The 22,791-nt window shown below is 44.6% G+C and overlaps 1 protein-coding gene and 1 non-coding gene across 13 annotated transcripts in view; both read right to left on the bottom strand.

Moving 5' to 3' along the window:
• Window positions 1-22,791, bottom strand: part of ATG7 (autophagy related 7) — a 237,188-nt gene that overhangs the window by 65,195 nt on the left and 149,202 nt on the right. The gene's annotated exons all lie outside the window — the stretch shown is intronic.
• On the bottom strand, window positions 17,954-18,027 carry TRNAK-UUU (transfer RNA lysine (anticodon UUU)). Its single transcript has one exon. It is a non-coding gene; the product is annotated as a tRNA-Lys (tRNA).

Genomic DNA, 22,791 nt, shown 5'->3' with positions numbered 1-22,791 from the left:
ATACATGTGGTAGAAGTGGCTGAACTGGAGCTACATGCAGCAACATGGAGACATTTCAAAAAATACACTCTCGAATGAAAAAAAGTTAAGTCGTGGAACGATATGTACAACCTGATACCATCTATTGATACATAAAGTTTTACACTATGGAAAACAAGGTGATACATTGTCTAAGGAGACAGCACACATGCGGTCAGAGTATGAAGCCAGCACAGATGGGCCATGGTGGTGGGGCTTCCACTCAGTATCTCCCTTCACTCTGGGGCTCAGCGGTAGTATGCAGGCTTTCAGGATCTTCCCTAAGTCCTTTTGCACATCTGAAGTGTTCCATAACAAAGACAGTGGTTAAGAAAAAGCTCTCAAGTGTTTTATGTAAAAATCTCCAGCGTTAGGTGTTTTAATGCACTGAGGGCAAAGGACAGAATCCCCCACGAATTTATCAGTCTTTTCCTGGTAGGAGGTGAATCGGGTTCCTGGCCAGGCCTTGCATGGGCAAAACTCGGTTTTCATGAACCTTGCCTCCCATCTCCCCCCCCTTCCCCCACCCCCTCAGCTGTACGCCTCACTCCGCCCTTTTCTTCTGGAAGCAAACAAGCACATCAGCTGTAGCACCAACTGTCCAGGGTCAACCTGTCTAGGGCCTGTAGGAGGTCTCGGAGCCCAGACTCCCTGAGGGCTTCTCAGGCGCTGCAGTGTCATGGAAGCACCGGACATGGCTCAGGGGACATGTGGGTACTAGCTGTGTGGCTCAGCGAAGTCTGTGGACCTCTCCTGACCTAGGTGTCTTCATCTGTAAAGCATCCGGTTCGGACCGCTTAGGATAGTCCCTTCCAGCTCTGAAATCGCTGGCAGCACAAGCCACATCCAAAAGACGTGGTTCTCTCCACAGCGGAACCTCAAGGATCAGTGCCTCTCGCCCTGAATTCTAACTCTGACACTGGGGAGTCTCCTTGCTGTCAGGGTAAACAAGTTATGTATTAAGAGTATTCTGCAGAAACGCTCTCCCACATGCCTGAGTCACAGTGAAAACAGGAAGCCCACACCTTTTTCTTCTAAGGAGCGTCCCATGTGCCCACCACCTTCCACCAGCTGTAAAAATGCCTTCATGAAAACCCCACAGGGCCAAGGCCAGGGGACTGCTCCTTGCGGGTAGGGGCGGGAAGCACACAGGCTGCTCAGAGCAGCAGAGCCCTGACTCCAAAGAGAAACCATCTGCCTTGAGAGAAGGCATTTCCTAAGTAGTTTTCGGCAGCCCCAGCCCCCAGGCATTCTTACTTCATTTATGGCACAACAGTGAAACTGAGCACAGGACATGGAGTTATATATTTCTTTTAAATGTGTTATTAGCTTTTTTTTTTTTTAAGACAGAAAATGTAACCACATAGTACAAGGTTCAAAAGCTAAGTCTCCTTCCAGTCCTTTTCCCCAGCCAACCAGCTCCCCTCCCCAGCAGCAACCACTGTTCTCAATTTCTAGTATATCCTTTAGAGACAGTTCATGCATGTACAAGCCTGTGAACACACAACCACACACATATACATACATGTGATTTTTAAAGCATACTATATATGTTCTATACCTTGGTTTTTTTGTAATATTTGTTCTTTCACTTTTGAAAAGTTTCAAACTTAGAGAAAACTTGAATGATCACCTCTATACTATTTACCCAAATATACTGATTAATATTTTCCCACACTTTTCTCTTAATATATGTTTATTTTTCCCCCCGAACCTCTGAGAAGTATACAGTACCGCAAGTATCATGACACTCATCTTCTGAATGCATCAGGATATAACCTCTAAGAATAAGGGCATCCTCCTGTGCACCCACAACAACATGATCACACCTATGAACATTAACATTAATTCAATAATATCGCCTAACATGGAGTCTGTATTCAAACTGTCCCAACTGTCTCAAAAATGAAACTTGCTTTTTAAAATCAGAACTCGATCCTGGAGATTTTCCTGTACCATTCAAATAGAGACTCCTCAATATTTTTGATAACTAAATAATAATAAAGACTAACATCTATTAAGTGCTTACTGTGTGTCAGGCACTTTTAAAAGATTTTTCTTGTGCCATCCCTGGGTTAATTTTCTTGTTCTTTTTATAACTTTGTAAGTTTAGTGCATAATTTCTTTTTTTTCATAACTTATTTAATTTTCATTCATTTTTGTTATTCATATAAGAACTTATGCTGATGAATTTTCCTAAGCTGTATTAGCTGTATCAAAAAAGTATTTATGTATAGAATTTTCACATTATTTTCTAGAGAGTCTATAGTTTTGATTTCGGTTTCCTTACTGACCCAAGGGGAGTTTTTAAATTTTCCAGTGATGTTTTGTTTTAAATTTTTTAAATTTGTATTTTTCAGTTATATTACATAGCGATCAGATACGGTTTTTGTGCTATTTCTACTTTTTTGGTATGTACTGTCGTTTTCTCAGTGTCCTACTATATGGTCAATTTCTGTGACGACTGAAAAGAAGAAAGTTTTTCAATTAATCTACCTTATTAAGGGGCACAGCAGTTTTATGTCTCTACCTCTTTCCTCCACACAAAATTCATGTTAAAAATCAAATATTTTTATAGTTTTGGCATGGGGGTTTAGGACATTTCACCCTCACCACTGTCATGCAACTGTGCTCATATTGGTCCTATATGACATGTCACTGTCAGTGAATTAAAGAAGCTTAGCGATGACAGGGAATTTAAAAGGCATCTAAGCTAACCTCCACTCAGGAATTTCCTTCACAGCAGCCTCAAAAGATGTTCAGGTGGATGTAACTTGAATTATTACCATGCCAGAGAACTCAGCACATTGCTGAAGTTGTGGTATGTGTGGCCTCTATCAGGCACTCAAGGATTAAGATTGTATTAACTGGCTACCACCATGAGGACTGCATTACCCAACGCACTTTGGGGACACACAAGAGAAGGATGATATTACATGTGTGCTCTAGAGCTGTGGTCCCCAAACTGTGTGCCTTCAGGCACTGCAGTGAATTTCCACCATGAGGTATTTAAGATTTTGGAAACATGATATACAACATCTGTCAGGCCCCCCACACAAACTACTAGATCAAAGTAGTTTACAGCTTCCACATTAGTTTTTGCTACAATCATTCTGATGATCTCATATCTTTGCAAAATTAGGGTTCTGGCAGTCATTTTATAAAAGTATTATGTGAAAATCAACACAGAACAGCAAAGGAGTTTGGCAGTGTCCCATCTGATTCCAAGGTTTGGGAAGCTGTGCAGAGCCCAACAGAAGCAAACATCCTATTAGTAAATAACTGCTTATTTCAGAATAAAATGATATTATCTTTCAATTTATGTGCAGTATTTTTTCGAGTAGTTACTCAATTGTTAGGACATAGCTGCTTGCTAAGTTGTTTGGTCCTAACTACTTAATGAATGGAACTGTTATGTTTTTCTTTGGGCCTAGGGATTCCATGAAGTAACTCCTGAGACTCCAAGAGCACCGTGAACCGACAGAGCTGGAGAACTCTGGTGGCTCACAGCTGAGTTTCAGAGACCAGAAGTCACGCCAGTGATGTAATCGGGATGTGAACAGTTAGCCTTACACATTCCCTGAAACAGCAGACATTTCAGGAGTTAGACTGGAGGGAGCACAGCTTAGGACAGAGTCTAACAGGTGGGACTGGCCTGCCTGCTGAGAAGTGGGAAGGGCTGAACACGGACAAGAGAAGGGCCTTTACACGACCAAAGAGGGTTGGGAATGAATATGGCCTGTTCTGGTGACAGTGAAGACACTGGTCTGGCCGGGGGCCTTGGAAGAGCAGCTGAGGACACGGTGGGGTGGAGTTTGGTCATAGGAATGATGCAGTAAAAACCAGTGTTTTAGGAAGATTAATCCTAGTGGGGATAATAGATGGACTGGAGGGATGAGAAGGTAGGAAATTCTATCACCTGAAAAAGCAATTCTCCTACATAGTCCAAGCCTGATATAATTCAGAGCAGGTGGTGGTCCCTTCCTTCAACGCAGCATGACATAGGGGACCACACTGCAGAGTTCCCCAAACTGTAGTTCTTGACTGCAAGAATTGCATTCCTTGATTGTGTGCTTGGAAAATTGCTGTTTAAGGATTCTCTCTAACTGGGGCACGCTGGAATCAACTGTTTAGAAATTCTGCTTGGAGACCATAGCCTTCCTCCTAGGAAAGCAGGTAAAATGAGGGACTAAATACAGAATAGAGAAAAAAATACTGGATAGAGACTTGGAGTTGAATCTCGATTTGACCACAAAGAGTGGGCCGTGGCCCTGGCTTCTTATTCTTAAAATGAGGGCTCTATGATTTGAGACGCAAAGAAATACTAAATTGCCAAAGAGGGCTCCGATCCACCTGATGGCTGAGGTTCAATTTCTTTGTGTACTGATAAGGAGAGCCAAAATTGTGGTTTTAATATTTCATTTCGATTTGCATGAAGCATTTATACCAACAAAGGACTCTATATTATTGAAATACCATAACCTGGGCTGCTGTAAACTATTATTACCGTAATAGCAGTGAATCTATACAACAGACAGGAATATTGGCAGACTTCTGGGGAACAAATTTCAGCCTCATGTACCAAAGTTGCCCCACGATGATAACTCACAAACAACATTTAAAATAAAAAGTAAGCCCCTGATCTGCTTTGTATCTTGAGGGAACAAACATGATCTGTACAACCTACGTTAAGACAGGGTAGGCATGTCCAGGTATGGCGGGGTGAAGACGGTGGAAACTCAGTGGGGGCAGAAAAACTCAGAACTTGAAATAATTATGAACACAAGAAATAAAGGCTGCGTCAGAAAGGACATGAGGAAAGTCCTACGGAGTTTTGTTTAATTCAAGGAGTAACTTTATTTTTCCTTTCTAGCTTCAGGAGGAATGGCACTGTGCCTTAGGGAATTTGCCCATACAGCACTCCTGATTCTTTACTCAGACTGCGTATAAGGTCAAATGAGACGGTATTTGGGACCCCCTACGGTGATAGGATTCTTAAATGTCAGGACTTGGTGATGAGTCACAGAAGCGGCCTCTGGCTTTTTCAATAGCCACTGGATATTCCAGTCTCTCTGATAACCCTGAAATGTCTTTTTAGAGGCACTGGTCTAGTGGCGGCACAAAGCTCCAGCCTCAGCAGCCCCCAGAGAAGACCACGGTCAACATGGCCACAGCCAGCCTTTGCTGCAGTAGGGAGGCCATGGTTGCTTTACAGAGGAGGAGGAGGGGGAAGAGAAAACATTCTCTCATCCTTGGGAAACTTGCAAAATGACTTCCCTACAGGAGTTTGTGCAAGGAAACTGTCTACCTCCCGCCCCTGCTCCCAGGTCAGTGAACCCATTCATGGATTAGGAAGTGACCCGCAAGCAACAGTGTGAGGAGAGGGGCGCGGCGGGGGAAACGCTCGGAGAGAATGCTGTATCCTGTTTAACTTGGCCTTGCCAACGCCAAACCCTTTCTCTGTGAATGTTTCTTTAGTTAAAGAGCGATAACATCCTCCTTCCAATGGCCTCTGCTCTCACAAAACGGGCTATTCTCCATTCTCGTGAAAACACTCTCACCATCACTCAGCCGCTCCTACAGCCACCGCCAGACGCGGAGGAGGCCCTGACTGACTCGCATCTCAGGGCCGCCTTGTGCAAGTCACTGGAAGCACACGTGCGATGCACACGCACAAGGTCAGACTGACAGGCAGCCTGGGTCCTTACAGTGCAATGCCCACTATATGCACTTTGCATCTCGCTGTTGCCCGTTCAGTTAAGGGGAAATGATGGGTGAACGGGGGAAGTAAAACTAAACTAGATAAAGTGTGCTGGTGGCCTGAACTAAGGAAGAGTTCTCGAGAGCCATGCTTACGAACAAGGGCAAAACTGACACTCGGTGCCCGTGGCTGCTAGAAGGACGGCAGAGAGTTTAGAGAGTTAGCGTTAGTAGAAACCCCAGACGCCCCGTGTGGCTGCAGGCGGAAAAGGAAGCCTCGTGTCCTAAGAAGGCGCCTTTCTCCCAGAGTCTTTAGGAACTTGCCTGCGGTTTGGTCTGGGCACCTTGCTCTCTATCGACCAACACAGAAGGAAGGTGACATCACCAAGGCTGTGGGATCAGGGTCTCTGCCACCTGTCTCCCTGCATGAGACCATGTGAGAGCACGGGGGTCCAAGGACTTCAGTGCCTGTCTCCCCGCAGGACTATGCACCTTACCTCACCCCCAGTAAAAACCCTGAGCAGCGCACAATGGCCTGCAGCAGCAAACCCGTCTGCATCTCCAGCCTGGGCCTTCTCTGTCGCCCCACCTTATCAATCCGAACTTCTCTCTCGTCATCTCCCACCCCTCACCTCACTCCCCATGCATGTCTACCTCCGAGCCTTCAATCACCTTGTGCTCCTTAATTCTGTCCGCACGTCAAGATCCATGACAATCCCTTCTCCCTTCCAGCCCAGGGCCGGCGTACCAGAGCCTGGATTGCGCGCTACCGTGGAATAGCAGGCGTGGACGAGGCCTTGCAGAGCATCTGTTCCACACCTCCACGGAGGGCACACACTGCTCCCACAGTCCCTCTGATGAGCAGCTGCTGGAGCTCTACGACTGGCGTGCGGGATGTCCTCCACACCTGCAGGGCCACGAGCCCACCTCCTCCATTCTGCCCGACAAATTCAAGGGCGGGTAACAGAATTAGAGACTCTTCTCTGTGAGTGCCCGCTACTCCCTGTTTGGCGCTGGAGCACAAGCCGCACTTGCCCCACAGGTGGGACAGCCGTCTGGTATCTGCGGATGGGACAGGGCACCCCTCTGGTTTCCTCTTCCTCCACCTAACTGCTCATTCTTTTTTTTTTTTTTTTTTTTTCTGCAGTACGCAGGCCTTTCACTGTCGCGCAGCACAGGCTCCGGACGCGCAGGCTCAGCGGCCATGGCTCACGGGCCCAGCTGCTCCACGGCATGTGGGATCCTCCCGGACCGGGGCACGAACCCACGTCCCCTTCATCGGCAGGCGGACTCTCAACCACTGCGCCACCAGGGAAGCCCTGCTCATTCTTTTATCCGAGGATGTTCCTGGTAACATGGTTCCCGATGCCAGTCCTCCACGTCCCTCGTGGAGGTGTGGTGATCTGAAGTAGGTGTGGTGAGATCTGAAGTCAACCCGCCAGATGTGGGTTCTGGCCACTCGGTTCCTGGAGACGGAGCTTCACGGTGCAGAAGCGATCTGTGACGCCCCTTCACACTGCTTCACTCATACTGTGCTCACAAGCGTTGAAAACCTCTTTTCACTGGTTCTGTTTATTGCATCTCCCACATCCTATGCTCATGGAAACTTTTTTTTAAAAAAGATCTGAGGACTTACACATCTGCCTGTTGTACTTCAACTTTTTAGGTTCAGCCTCAGGTCTGTCATGATATCTTTAGGTCCTGATTTTAGTGTTCTTTCCTGGCTTAGCACCACCCATGAATGTGGCAGATGTACCAATTTTGTCCTAATCTAAATCATGGATAAAAATGCTGAAAAAGACAGTTTTTGAGGACTGAACCTTTTTGGCATATCACCTTCCCTTTAGGTTGTGAACTGTGCTTTGTGCAATACTGTGCATATAATAAATGATTAAATATAACTGTTGAATTACACCAAATTCGACTCCACATCAAAGAATATTATAATTATAATATATTTTTATGGTAATGATGGAATCCATCTTGATTCTTTCTTGCTGGTTTCATCTTCTCTTTCTCTCTCTAAACCTCCCTGGCTCTTTAGCTCTCAGAACTCTGGGAACACGATGTAGCCTGCAAAGCCCAAGGAATAAACATGTCAATAACATGTTCCTTCAATCCTCTTGTAGAGTCTATCCTGATTGGCTGCAAAGTCAGTCTGTAGAAAACCCATTGCATTAAAGTAGATAACATCTGTGAATCCTCTGATTTCCTGTTTGGCTCCAGTGTCAATATAATAATAGCTTCTTGTAGATATTTTTACTGTAGGATAAACAGACTAAGCTCCACTTTTAAATACAAGGATTTGAGTGTGGCGGTACACGCCGAAATGGGGGCTTCTGTGGGCCTCCTGTAAAGTAATCCTCCCCTCGTATTCCTCAAGATGGTCAACAGCAACATGTTGAAAGGGGAGTGTAATGCCGCTAGCGGTCTTCAAATGCATTTCCTATCCCCAAGAAAACGCAAAACGTAAGCAGGGGAAAGAAAAACCCTCCTCTGACAGAAAATGGAAAGCAGGAATCTATGCACTTTGGGAGCTCAGTGGATAGTGGATGATTCTAAGAACCATACTCTTATTTAGCTTAGAAAACACTCTACTGTGAGGTCTGAGCACCAGGAAAACAGGACTAAGGTCCCGGGGGCCTGTTTCTCTTCTCTTCCAGACTGTGGGATTAAGCATGACTGACCAGAAAGGAGAAAGACGGGTGCTGGATGGGGGGCAGACGGTGTACTGGAACATGTGGGGGACGAGAGGGCAGGAAAAGCATTTCTAAAATGATCACTACTTTCTTTTTGGTCACAATAGGCAATAATTAATCTTGAATTCTTAAATGATATTAAGTAGGAAGGTGAGTAGGACTTAGGGGTGGGCATAGGTGGAAAAAAGTTGAGGACCCAAACTAAGGTGATTAGTCAGATTAGTGATCCTTGGGGGACTGAGTGCAGAGGGTTCAAGGGAAGCTCTGGAGTAACTAGAAACATTCTGAATCTCAACCTGGATGGTACTTACACAAGTGTATAGCTAATAAAAATTCACTGAGGTGTACACCTAAGATTTATACATAATTGAGATTTAATTGTATATAAATTATAGAATCCTCAATAAAAAGGTTAAAAAAAAATAGAAGGATTGAGAGCACTGGCTTAGTAGCCCGGCACTAGCTATCCCCTTTAACTCATGGAAGGGTGTTCACAAGATGGCAAAGGATATTATTAACTTCGGAGGCTGGTAAATTGTACCACCAATCAAAGTCATCTTCCAACAAACTGGATAGTAGCTCTTGGTGAGGCCTGATGCAAGACCAGACTGTCCCGTGGAGCTGGGAGGAGCAGTGTGGATCCACAAGGAAGGAAGGGTGACAGTCGCCAGACACAGCTTTTCACACCTTGGGGACGAGGGGCCCACTGGGGCCAAGCTACCTGCCACAAAGACAGGTCTGAGGTAACAGTATCTTTCTTTACTGCTGGCTTTAGACTGAGGGACAAAGAGGTCAAATCAAAGGGTACCAAGGGGAAGAGATTCTAATCCAAGGGAAAGGTGGTAGGTCTGGTAGGAAGCGAGACAGTGAGGCCTCGGGTCCTAAGAGAGCAAGAGGCCCAGACGTCAGACACTGAGCACCACTGTGTTTCCACAGCTGTTGCTGGCGCCGGGCCGGGGGCTGAGGGGTGGGCCGTCTCCCCTCTCACACAGCATCAATATATTCATAGCATGAACTTCCCAGCCCAGTTCAAAGGCAGGCAGAGTGGGAGCACAGTCTAGAGAGTGAGCAGAGAGGGGACTTGGTACCAGGAGAGGGAGAAAGGATCTCAGGAGATGGTTGCGTGTTCCACACGTGCAGGACGAAGGGCTCTCTGGAGCCTGGCTCAGACATCCATTGCGTTATGCTCCTTGGACTGTCACGAAAGTCTCACAAATGTTTGTACGTTTGGCCTGACAACCCTACAAGGTGGGCATCTTCACAGCAATTTTGAGGATAGAGACATGGCAGTCCACGAAGATGAGATGATCGACCCTGTCATACTACTGGCCGAAGGCAGAAGCAGGAACCAGGGCCTGCAGGCCAGGGTTTTCTCCACTTTAGCAAGCCTCAGAACAGGATCTGAATCTGTTCTCCAGGCTCAACGAAGCTCCAGTCATGTTCGGGCACTGCGTATGGACATGAAGTCTGAGGCCTAACTCGGGAGTTCAGTTCATTAGTTCACAGTTCATTAGTTGAGACTCTGTTTTTACTTCTGTTGTAGAGGATAATTATTTGTTAATTACGATCTTATAAAGTATTCCGATAATAGGAGATGTCAGTGGAATCATGACCTCAGAATTTGCTATGTGAAATACAAGAAATGTGGAATTCTAGGTTTTTGTGGTGAATCACACACACATATTTTGATATAGAATATATGAGAAACTTATAGCAAATAATTAATCTTGACTAAAGGAAAAATGCAAGAACCCTAATTTTTTTATAATGGTAAACTATATATAACAAAATCTACCACTTTGGCCATTTTTAAGTGCACTGCTCAGTGGTAAGTATACTCTGACACTGCTGTGCACCCACCACCACTAGCCATCTCCAGAACTTTGTCTTCATCCCAAACCGACACTCTGCCCCCTTTAAACGCAAACTGCCGTTATCTGCTCTCAAGTAGTGGCTTCCACAGCACTTTGCCCAGAGCACATGCTTGGGAAATGCTTGCTGAAGAAGAGGAGATTTACAGGTGCACAAGAAGACCAACTATTATATAAATAAAAGAGATTAAAATGAATATATTTTTCCATAACTAAAAACGAACAGCATCGTAGCCAAGAAGCGTTAAGAGTAATTTACAACTTGTTTACACTTCTGGCATCAACTCTAATCACCTATTGTGACCAAGACCTCCTGCTCTCTTTAGATGCACTAGCAGGTGACAGGGACGGCTAATGGTGGGGGTGGGAGAGAAGAGACACCTGGCCAGCCGGCACTCCGGGCTAGTTGTTGAACTGTCACCTAGTGGACAGGGACACGGTTCTCTCCTAGGCAAGCCTCCTTTGACAGACTTGTGTGACTTGGCAGTGACCCTGTGATGGAAATTCACCGAGAAGCCTGGATTTCAAGTCCTGGTGAGCAGAGCTTTCAGAGGTCTTCTGTACAGAAGCAGCCTAGCGAGGAGGCAAGCCTCCCCAATCCCCTTCGGGTGAAGTTAGAGAAGCAAAGAAACACGGATTGCAAGCCTTCTTACCGACTCTGGCACTGCAGAAGCATGGAAAGCCTGAACACATGGCCCCTTCACTTCCGAATCTCCTAATCTGGTAAAGGCACACGGCCCTAACTGAAAAGGGCTGGAGGTAGACGATTTGTTGGAGGGAGGTTAGCTAGGTTTTCAAAAACTGACCAAGGGACCAGGCAGGCACACATACAGCAAATGGCCACTGTGCCACTGGTTGGCCTCCCTTGACTTTCTTTGGCTAAAGAATAATTAAAGAAACAAATTTTACTGGAAAAAAAATTATCCATTAGGATCTGTGGTGCTCTCTGTGGTCTATGACTCATCTGACAATTGCTCTTCCACAGCTTTTCCTTTGCTTCCTGGAGAACACGCCTTACCCGATGCTTCATACTCAAACCCTAGGCTGGGAAGGTGATTCTGAGCTGGCGGACGTGGACTGGTTCGGAGATGCTCTGTTCCAAGAGGTGGGACCAATAAACATCTGGGCTTTGGAAGTAACTTTCTGATGTTCGGATTTTGTGCTGGCACCAGCCCCTGGGTTTTAAGCACTTTGCTGTCATACGGTGTGCGGCCTTTCCAAGAAAAACTCTATAAAATGAAAATACTTTATTGCCACGGCCTTTGACTTCTTGAGAGTCACACAAATACTGTAATCTCTTGCAACATTTAATTTAATTTAAACTCGGTTCACCTAAATAAAAAAATTAGCTCTGAATCTGCCCATTTCACCTCTTAAAAAGCACCAGTCTTCTCTATGTTTCACTGTTTTGTTTGCTATGTGCCAAACTGTTATTTCACATATGTGAAAAGACAATTGGCATCAAGTCCACATGAACGAAACTACTGGCAAAGGCGATGCTGGAGCTTGCCATTGAGAAGATTAGATTCCCAAGAAACTCCTCTAGCAGCATCCAATATCCACAAACTGAAAAGTGTGCGTGTAAATACACACGTACTCATTCAACTGAAAGACGCTGCCTCCCCGCCTCCAAGTTCAGGTAGTATCCTATTAGTGGTTTAATTTACCCTGAGCTTCAATATCGCAGTTGTACAAATAAATACATTAAAAAAATGTGCGTTGATTAATAAGATAAATAGGAAATTGAGAATTTATTTTTATTCAACTGTGAGCTTGCCCATTTCAGTCATCTTTCTTATTTGCTTAATAAACAGGATGATTCACACTTTCCCCGTAAATAAGATCAGGTTAGGGTGGGCGGGGAGGGTAGGAGGGACACTTTTCTTTTGAATTTTCAATTAATGTTTTCCTTTACTTTAAAGGCTTTTTTCTCTTTAAGTCTGCTACTTTGCAGACTGTTTTGCCTTTGCACTCACAGATTCAAATATGGAGCTAAACCAGGAGGGAAATGGAAAATTTTATTATCCAGAACTGTGGTAAATAAATGGTTGAATACTTCAAGGTAGTTGAAAACTGTGCTCCCTGGAACCCTGGATCCTGAGTTGCTCATGATAACGCAGCCGTGGTGGCCATGCCACCAGAGCAGGCATCTTTTATTTGTGCCTGTCCCATCTCTTCAGCACCCTGCCCTTAGATCACACTATTAAGGGGTCTCTGGCGCACAAGAATGACTACAAGTAAGGTTAGGCAATCACTTGAAACTCAGTCAGACACTTTTTCAACTCAGTCTCACAAAGGTGGAATATTTCTAAAAGAAACATGGAGATCCACACTTTGGGGAAACATGTAGAGAATGTTGTTTAAGTTTGGATCCTTCAGATTTTCACATTCATTTTCTTCTTTAAAAAATATGTATTTATTTTTGGCTGCGTTGGGTCTTTGTTGCTGTGCGCGGGCTTGCTCTAGTTGCGGCGAGCGGGGGCTGCTCTTTGTTGTAGTGCGCGGGCTTCTCACTGCGGTGGCTTCTCTTGTTGCAGAGCACAGGCTCTTGGCGCGCGGGCTTCAGTAGTTGTGGCACACGTGCTGAGTAGTTGTGGCTCGCGGGCTCTAGAGTGCAGGCTTACTATTTGTGGCGCATGGGCTTAGTTGCTCTGTGGCATGTGGGATCTTCCCGGACCAGGGCTCAAACCCATGTCCCCTACATTGGCAGGCGGATTCTTAACCACTGTGCCACTACGGAAGTCCTTCATTTTCTCAAATAATCGTTGGTTTTCTTAGTCATTGGGGTACCACCTATAGGAACATGTCAATGTCTCTGACAGGACTGTTAACCACAGGACTTTATCTTCTCTACCTTACACCCAGGGTAACATGTGATCCAAGCTTGGCCCATCACGTGGTGCCATTTCCTTGGCAACAGTAATTAGTCCAGGGGGTGGGTGTATGACCCACGTAGAACCAATCAGAGTCCTTCCCTGAGACTGATTTATGAACGATGGAAGACACAGTGTTGCTCTCCACTGGAGCTGTTCAGCTAAGAAGGTGGGAATCTGGGGCAACTAAGGGCCATGGTTCCTGACACAGAGGGAAGCTGGAAGCCCATCCTCAGAACAAGGCCAAAGCACAGGTAGGCTCAGCTGAGAAATGGACAGAAAGTCTCAGAGGGACTGAATCCTAGTTCCTAACCCTGAGGCCTGGTTCCTGCAGCTCTTCCTTTAATCCTATAAGCAGTTCCAGTAACATTCCAGCTACATAAGCCGGGAAAGTTCCTCTTTGTTAAGGTTGGTTAGGATTAGGTCTTTGACACTTACAACTAAAAGAGTTCTGAATAATGCAGGGGCCCTTCTTAATCTGGGAATCACACCATTACTAAGTTCTTCACTGATTAATGGCTTCCCAGCTGTCTGTTAATGAAAGCCACTTAACTTTTATACCAACTTTTTGTTAGCGGCATATCATGTCAATGTATATGTCAAGAAAGAAATGCTGGAACTTTAGAGTGGGAAAAAATGCTTGTGTTAAAAAAAAAGAATTATATTAATAGACTTCTGCACATTTAGCATTTCTCAGCACATGGGGAAACATTCATTACTGAGTATATTTACTGACTCAGGAGTTTGAAGCACAAAAATTCTAATCCACATCTTATTTTAACACCACTGTTCATCTACCTTGTGAAACAAAAGACGCCAAGAACCACAATGGGGAAGAATAAAAGAAAAGCTTCCATTCATAGGAGTGCTTGATTCTTCCTGTCCATATGTTTAGGTTCTGCTTCTTCCCCTCCAGAGCTGAACATCATAGAGATGCTGGCAGGTACTAACATGCTCCCTTTTAATTATACCACCAAATTGCTGCAATAACTGATTGCCAGTTAAATAATTATAATCAAGTGGCCATTGTGCATAACAATCATTTAATGACTGCCATCCCAAAACACTATAATAAAGAGAGCTTTAATGAAGAAATCTGGAAAGGGGCCAGGGTTTTATGGCGGTTTGCTTAAAGGGAAAGACAGTCATAATCTGTATTTAAGATTAAAAGAAGCCTTTAATCCAGATGCTCGACATTAAACAAGGGAGTGGAGTCATGTTTTGATCAAAAGTTACTGCATGCATAAAAGAAGTAATGTAAATGTTCTTTTAGGAATTAAAAAAAAAGCCTCCAGTAAATTATATAAAGGAAGTGTTCGTAACCATTTGCTTTGGAAAAAAATGAAAAGGAAGAACATCTGATTTTCATTTTGGACAAGAATACTTAGCTAAAATAAAATAAAAGGGAACAGGATTTTATTTGATTTCTATAATATCACAGAAAACAAGGGAGCTGCCATTCAAGCTACCTTGCACCAGTAATCATTCTCCTACTGACTCTATTTTTTACCCTCACTTTCCTAGGCCAGGCCTGAATCTTTGGGAGGTGTAATTACATTCTCACACAAAGTCCTAACTGAAATGGTTTTGATGATCTCAGCTCTAGCAAACAGTAGTTCTCATCTGAGGGGAAAAAAACAAAACAAAACAAAAATCTCACCACATAAAACTCAGATCAACTGGCAGCTACCGCCACTGCTGATGCATGGAATATTTGGCTAACAAATTAAGACTGCAATTCCTAGAATTGCAGCCATTTTCTACAAACTGCTATGTAGCCTGGCCAATGACAAACACCAGAGCCTCCAGATTTTGCCAGAGTGATTGCTGGGAGAAAACTAAAAGCAACATAAGTCCTCTCAAGGAAGAATAAGAGGGAAAAAGCAAAACCAAACCAAAATAGTTCCTAGAGATATAAATAGATATAGACCAGATATGGGCTCCAACAGCTTTCCTAATACCCCAGCATAAAAGAACAGGACCTGACCCTAGTTACGTGCCCACAGAACACCCCAGCCCTTAGGAAATCCTGATGATGGCTTGGGGCTATGGAAAGACCCTGAGAGTCTGAGGGAAACAAACCACACCTGGGATCATTCTTGTCCCAAGGTGAACATTCAGAATGGAAGAAAACTGCTCTGGAGCTCTTGAGGTGCCCCAGCCTGTCCAGGTTCTGGGGTGTGTGTGACAGAGACCGATGAACCAGGGTTAGGAAAATGTCCCCACTGGCCTGCCTGTCTGGGGTAGAGGACACAGGTCAGGACAGATTTCCTAAGACCATTTCAGCTTAAAATTGACCTAGGAGAAGGTGTAGGATTTCAATTATGACATCAGAACTTTCCCTGATATTCTAAGTTAAGGGTATTAACAAATTCTCCTTCAAGAAGTCCCCGATTTTGAACCCCCTTACACTGTTGGTGGGAATGTAAGTTGATGCAGCCACTACGGAAAACAGTATGGAGCTTCCTCAAAAAACTAAAAATAGAGTTGCCATATGACCCAGCAATCGCATTCCTGGGCACATACCTGGACAAAACTATAATTCAAAACGACACATGCACCCCAATGTTCACTGAAGCACTATTTACAATAACCAAGACATGGGAAAAACCTAAACGTCCATCAACAGATGAATGGATAAAGAAGATGTGGTGCATATATACAATGGAATACTACTCAGCCATAAAAAGGAACAAAATGATGCCATTTGCAGCAACATGGATGGACTTAGAGAGTATCATACTAAGTGAAATAAGTCAGAAAGAGAAAGACAAATACCATATGATATCACTTATACATGGAATCTAAAATATGACACAAATAAACTTATCTATGAAAGAGACTCACAGACAGAGAACAGACTTGTAGTTGCCAAGGCGGAGGGGTGGTGTGGGAGGGATGGAGTGGGAGGATGGGGTGAGCAGATGCGAACTGTTATATATAGAATGGATAAACAACAAGGTCCTACTGTACAGCACAGGGAACTATAGTCAATATCCTGTGATAAACCACAATGGAAAAGAATATGAAAAAGAATGTATATATACATATAACTGAATCACTTTGCTGTAGAGCAGAAAGTAACACCACACTGTAAATCAACTATACTTCAATAAAATAAATAAATAAATAAAATTGAAGAGAAAGAAGTCCCCGATTCTTAGTCTGCGTTAGAGGAGTTCCCTCAGCCGCCCAGCTCCTCCCAAGATGCTCACAGGTCTGGCCGCCTCCTCTACATTCAGGTCTCAGTTCGGAAGCCGCCTTCTCACAGGGACCGCCACCAACCCACCAGTTGTCTAAGTTGTCTAACTCCTGACCTCTATTCTCTCCACTTCCCTCCCCACCCCAATTCATTCTAATCCAATACCCTGTTTTGTTTTCAGCTTTGTGCTCATCATTAGCTGAAGGTTTCTTTTTCCGCTTGCTTGTGGAACTAAGATGTAAGCTCCTGCAAAACATGGAGCCTTGTGTGCCTTGACTACCACTGTAACCCCAGAGCTTGGAAGGGGCCCAGCACTCAAATGAACATGCTGTCTCCTCCACAGCCTTGCACACAGGCTGCCACTTCCCAGGCACTCAGCCAGCTGCAGCTGAACTGCACTGCACTGAATTCAACCAAAGGGCAGATAACTAGGGCACAGATAAAAATCTAGCCTTGGCCACTGCCTTGCCGTATCAGATGTATAATGAAGGGCTCATAACTGGGACCTGTGCTTATCAAGGACTTCATAGGACCAAAAAGGCAGTGGACATGAGCGTGAACACATGTAAACGTATTTAGGGCTCACCAATATTTCCGGGTTCAAAAGAAGTGCGAGGAGACACAAATGTCTAAATCACAGCACAGAACAGCTGATCAGCACACTGTGAAACCGGGGCCAAGTTTACATTTAAAACAAAGTCTTGATTTAAATTTATATATATATGCCAGTCAGGTTCAGAGAGAAGGAGAGTGGGAACTGGAGGCAGAATTCACCATTTTCTGAACTTGAATAGCACCATAAACTACACTGTACCACACAGCACTTAGCAATGATCCTATCTTAAATTTACTCTCATTCTTTCAAATGTGTTAGTCTTATTCCTTCCACTACAGGTAAGAAATTGGATCTTATATTTTTCCAGTATGTTAGCACTCCTAGCCTAATTTGTGGAGAATTAACTTTGAAGGTTACCAGACTCAGAACTGAATTCCAAGGTCTTCTACCAGTTCTAAGACATTTGGCAAATTATTTATCCTCTCTTAACCTTAATTTCCATATCTTTTAAGTAGTGATATTGATACCCATCCCACAAAGGGTTGCTATGAGAAATAAATGGGATTATTTGCAAAAAAAAAAAAAGTCCCACTGATGTACTTAACAGAAAGTAGGTATTCAAAAAATTAAAATTTCCATTTGGGTAGATGGTAGAAGCTCAAAATACACTAAATAGGTGGCAACCAAATTGGGGTGGAAAGCACGCCAGGAAACAAGTATATGAAGAGTGGCAGGAAAAAAACAAGTTAGCAATCGGAAGACACAAAACATGGCCCAAACTGCCATGGTGTTTTGTTATTATTCCCCACATAATCAGGATCTGCAAATATTCCTATTTTATGGCTTGACCACAGTGACACGTGGCAATCAGAGCTGAGTATCAATCAGAAACTCACCGAATATGAGAAATCATTGGTTAACAGCCAAAAGAAAGTAATAGGAAAGTATGTTCCTGAGAACAGTATTTACTTTATTTATTTATTTTATTATTTATTTATTTATTTATTGCTGTGCCGCAGCTTGCGGGACCTTAGCTCCCTGACCAGGGTTTGAACCCAGGGCCATGGCAGTAAAAGTGCCAAGTCCTCACCACTGGACTGCCAAGGGAACTCCCAAACAGTATTTACTTTAAATCTATATAGTATCAGAGAATTCATGGCAGGATTCCAATTTTAAAAACACTGGCATTCCTTGATCTTATCAAGAAACGCAAGTCATCATGAAAAACTCTTGTGTTCACATCACTCCATTCCAAGGCTCCGACACAAACACTGGAGCTGCTGGACCCATCACAAAGTCTAGGGTGAAAAATCAGTCAAAGAAAGCAGTAAACTGGCTGTTTTTAATAATCCTGGGGGACAGATATTTACGAAAAAAAAAGAAGACAAGGCCACCTGCTAGGGGTCCATCATACCATTTAGCTCTTGGAAATAAGAGAAACATTAGCAACAACAACAAAAAGGAAAAGTAACTGTAGTGGACAGCTATCACTCTGCCTACTCAGACTGTGGCATCTTTATCCCTGTGAAAAATCATACCAGTTTTCTAATTTCTTACCAATTTCTCCCTGACTCTCAGGACATGTGATTTAGGTGGGTCATTCACCCCATGTAACACTGGTGATGGGAACACATCCCAGATCTGACCAGTGAGAGTTACCCCCTGCCCCACCACTGTGACTGAGCCGTCAGTGACCAGTAAAGCAGGACACGAGCCAGCGCCCCTGGGAACAAGGCTCCCTTTCCATGGGAGTCGCTAAGCCCGGGGCTCCCAGTGCCAACTTGGTCTCATGAGGAGACAGCCTGCCTCAGAACAAAGCAATGCAGAAAACAGCCAGGCAAAGGAAAGAAGGCAGAAAGGTCACTATTGACATTTTTTGAAAACTTGGATCTAGTAGTGCCTAAGGCTAGAACTATCCATGAATTTTTCAAGTTACTTGAACAAATAAATCCCCATGTTTGCTTAAATCTCTTTGAATTAGTGTCGAACTTTCAACCAAGAGAGTGTGACTGATACAGGAAGTAATCTTGTAGAGTTTAATCCTAAAGGACTTATCTAAAAAGGCAGCCTGTGAAGCACTTTTCTGAGTTCTCTTAAAAAAAAGTTAGAGTAGAACATGTGAGATGCTGGGGAACCACCAGCATTTCTTTCTTTCTTTTTTTAAAAAAATTTTTTTTTTTATTCATTTATTTTTGGCTGCGTTGGGTCTTCATTGCTGCGCGCGGGCTTTCTCTAGTTGTGGCGAGCTGGCGCTACTCTTTGTTGTGGTGCGCGGGCTTCTCATTTTGGTGGCTTCTCTTGTTGCGGAGCATGGGCTCTAGGCGCGCCGGCTTCAGTAGTTGTGGCTCGCAGGCTCAGTAGTTGTGGTGCACAGGTTTAGCTGCTCCGCGGCATGTGGGATCTTCCCAGACCAGGGCTGGAACCCATGTCCCTTGCATTGGCAGGCGGATTCTTAACCACTGCACCACCAGGCAAGTCCCCACCAGCATTTCTTGAGCCAGCAATTCCATTTAACCAAATACAAATGGAATATAAATGAGACAAGTGCACTGTGAGGTCACTGTGGACAGAAGGAGAACTTCTATTCTCTACGTCCCTGATCCTTCATCTTCACCTCCCATCAAACACATTCACTCACTGTTTCAAAAATGTTCTTAGTAAGCACCAAATATGTGTCAGGTATTATGCTAGGTACTGAAGATACAGAGATGATTAAGACATAGTTCTCATTCTCAGGAAGCTAATGAATAATTATGATCCAGGGTGACAAATGTGAGAAGGGACCCTTCAGGAAGGATGAGTATGCATTTGCCAGGTGGGGAAAACAAGAGCAAAGGGGCGGTGGGAAGCATGGGAGGTCCAGGGCGGGAGGTAGGCTGGAGCCGGGCTGTAAGGGCGTCTGCGACTGCCTGTGAGGGGCTGACCTGATCCTGAAGCCAAACTGAGCCTCTGGAAGTCCCTGAGTAACTCTGTGTGCCACCAAAGGCCTGGTAACCTTTGTGGAGGGTGGACTGGACGGGACAGAGACTGAAGGCAGGACTTACTGGGGCCTGTGGTCATCAATGGGAAATGGCCATGGGGACTCTGGTGGAGAAAAGCTCAGACTGGAGTAGAAGGCAAGAGTCTACAATCCTAACTCAAAAAGCACTGAAAACCAATCCCATGTCGATGACTTGAGAAGAACTCTGGTCTAGGGCATTAGCTGCATCTTAAAGGACAAAGACTGAGAGTAATATGGGGAGAGGGTAATAAATGCCTGTGCCTTCTCAGACTCTGGGTCTCAGCTCCTCCATCCTGAGTTCTCTCCCTACCCTAAATCTGATCCACCCACAGAGCTCCGCTTCAGGGAAGGCCACTGCTCCATATCTGCTGGTAGCTTGTTGGGTGCCCCCTTGCCACGGATCCTACACTTGTATTTTAGACCTGATCACTCACGACACTTCTCCAAACCACAGCTTCCTCATCTTGAAAGTGGGAAGACTGTCATTTATCTCAGGATAACGATCAAAATAAGAAAAATTTCATAGAGCGCTCTGCACAGAACCTGGCATGTGATAAACACCCCGTACACAGAAGCTGCCACACTCCTGCAGGAGATGAAGTAGACTGCACTACGCACTACGAAGACACAAAGACATCCTCACGCCAAGCAGCAGCTTCTCACTTGCCAAGGATTTCCAGATCGTACAGTTAACAGAATGTCGCTCTAAGAACAAGGCAGAAGCCCTTTTGTGGTAGTTTAAGCACGTGGACTAACACAAGTGCACAACCTCTGAAGGCCCCTCAGAACTCCGCTCTGGCTGCTGTGAATGGGGCTGGAGGAGACGGGTGTCGGTGCTCCTGGAGGTGGAAACGCAGCTCTCAGCCAGCACTTCCACGGGCGAGATGGTCAAATGTATCACAGTTCCTTGTCAAGAGTGTGGGAACGGCCAGGGAGTGTTTTGTGACTGAAGGGAGAAACTCCAGACTAACAGATAGGCTTGTTGGCGGTATGGCTCTGCCTTATCCTTGAAGCTGAATCCAGAGACACCTTGTTCATAGAATCTCCTACTACCTTCTTCAACTGGGTCCTCTGCCGACAAGTCAGGACTCGGTTTCCAATGCGCCTGACTTCATGGTTCGTGCAAACAGCAAACTCAGTAAGAGATGAGCGAGCCATAATGCAAAAGCCCAACAAGACTGGGCAGCTGTGCACTGCTTCTGCATTTCCACCCTCAACCCACGCACACAGAGCCTTGAGTGCCAGGGGGCAAAGCTGCAGAGTTTGCAAACACTAGAAAAATATATTAGGTCCACTTAAGGCAGGGGTCCCAAACCTATTTTAGACCAAAGATATCTCTTGAGAATTTAATGACACAAATCCTTCCCCCATAAAACACACACATGCAACCTTTTATATACAACCCCTGGGGGTTCAGGAACCATCCCCACCCCACCCCCTAAGCCCATTTTAGCCCAAGAGGAATTTAGAAGAACCAGTTCATAGGTCTTGAAAGAATGAGGTAGGAGAGTCCAGAGTTCCTCTTCTCGGGGCTCAGTTTTCTCCGTGACATAGTTCGTTGCCGTGAATGCCACCTCTTCATAGGGAGAGGGCTAATGAATGATGTGACACTCAGAGCCCGAACATTTATCTGTCTGCAGTGCCCACCTCTTAGTGACTGTGGAAAACCTTGGAATCTTAGTGGTTTCCAAGGTGCTGAGTAGATAAAAGTCAAAGCGGATGCTCGGGGCGGGGGGGGGGGTCTGTGGTGCAGAGGGGGGCAAGTGTGGTCTAGGCCCTGGAGAAAGATGCCAGGTTCCCCGGGAAGCAGCAAGGAAGCCTGTTCTCCCCTCAGCTCCCCTCTGTCCTTCCACTCTCATTCCTCACTTATGCAGAGGCTGCAGATTCCTAGGGTGATCTGTACCAAATCCAGATGGTTAAAAATAATTCACTAAATACCTTCCTAGATAAATTGAAATCCAAGATCTTTTTGAGTCCTGTCCAGCCATCCCTCAAAGGGCGAGCCGGGCTGAAAGTCATGTTCTTTTCTAGCTGAATCCCTGAGTCAGACTCCTGCCTGTCAATCTTCTGATGTCACAAGTCAAACTGTGCCATCCAGGGCTGAGTAAGCACCTTCCGGAAACAGAAACTCAACTGTAAGAACACACGTATTTCCAAACAGAAAACAACTCTGCCCGGTTTCTAACTCAGCTACTGTATATACATTTAGCCATGACACTGGGAGGGGAACTTCTTCAAAACAGAAGTCAAAGGCGAAAAGAATAAATAACAGTAATGTACCAGTCACTATCTTTGGCAAGACATATAAAATGGTAAACAAGACATTACAAAGTCTTTGCCCTTATGGGGATTGTATCTGAATGAGGGCTGGAGTGGGAGACAGAAAATAAACAGAAATTTCAGATAGTGATAAATGCCATTTAGAAAATAAAACAGCGTAAAGGGATAAAGAATGCTTGAGGAACTATTTTTATATACAAATAAAAATACACAGATGAGGAAATGGGGATAACAGAAGTTAGGTAAATCGTTCAAGGCTTCATAGCTAGTAAGTAGTGAATTTAAACTCAGGTCTTTCTGATTCCTCCGTTGTTCGTAACTACTACCCTATACTATCTCTATAGCATCCAGAGAAACCAAAGAATCTGCAGAATAGATAAGGTGAGACACCACCTTTATTTTGTAAAAGTCCCTCCTTTTGGGACATTAGCAAAATTCTGAGATCTATGAACTCATACGAGTGTGCTACAGGTACCATTTTGATGCTAATGCAACTAACAGTTGAGTTTCTACACATGATATTTAACATACTTTAAACCTTAGAGCCACCCTCTGAGATGGGAACTACCATTCCTATATTTCATAAAAGGA

The sequence above is a fragment of the Pseudorca crassidens genome, chromosome 10 (genome assembly GCF_039906515.1).
Source record: "Pseudorca crassidens isolate mPseCra1 chromosome 10, mPseCra1.hap1, whole genome shotgun sequence".
NCBI lineage: Eukaryota > Metazoa > Chordata > Mammalia > Artiodactyla > Delphinidae > Pseudorca > Pseudorca crassidens.
This window is presented reverse-complemented; position numbering and strand designations above follow the sequence as displayed.